The sequence below is a fragment of the Penaeus monodon genome, chromosome 15 (assembly GCF_015228065.2).
Source record: "Penaeus monodon isolate SGIC_2016 chromosome 15, NSTDA_Pmon_1, whole genome shotgun sequence".
NCBI lineage: Eukaryota > Metazoa > Arthropoda > Malacostraca > Decapoda > Penaeidae > Penaeus > Penaeus monodon.
The window spans coordinates 11,944,977-11,945,458 of NC_051400.1; the positions used below are offsets into that span (position 1 = coordinate 11,944,977).

Consider the following 482-nt stretch of genomic DNA (forward strand, 5'->3'; position numbering starts at 1 on the left):
GAGGGAAAAAAAAAAAAGATACTTATAGAGTTGTTAGATACTACAATTATCTTAAATTCTCAAAAATCAAGTATACAAAATCGAAGTTGATCTTGTTTGCAATTTACACTTTTATGTACATTTTCAACAAAATATTTGTAGATTTATGTATTGTTAGTTGACTAAACTTTTCATTGCCGTGTTATTTGCAAATAGCTAAGAATATATCTGTATATTTCCTATTTTTGAAAAATTTTTTCTCTTGATCTGATATTTGACAACTACCTAAATGGATCAACCCCTTCCATCCAGGAAGCTGGGTGAAACGGTTGCCGGATATGCTGTGATAGTTTTTGGCCGACTAACTTTGCATCAGTATTGTTGGAGGGATCTCGTGAAATAGGGGGTGGCAGTGCAGTTCCTCTGGATCTCTCACATTTGTCTGAATTTTCTCTTTTCCTGGACAGTAAGTTAACCCAGTCAAGTGATAGCTTGTTTGTCTA

The 482-nt window shown here is 34.0% G+C and overlaps 1 protein-coding gene across 1 annotated transcript in view; it reads right to left on the minus strand.

The window, feature by feature from the left end:
• LOC119581751 (DNA polymerase alpha subunit B-like) overlaps positions 1–482 on the minus strand; it is a 72,908-nt gene that overhangs the window by 47,426 nt on the left and 25,000 nt on the right. The window lies entirely within an intron of this gene.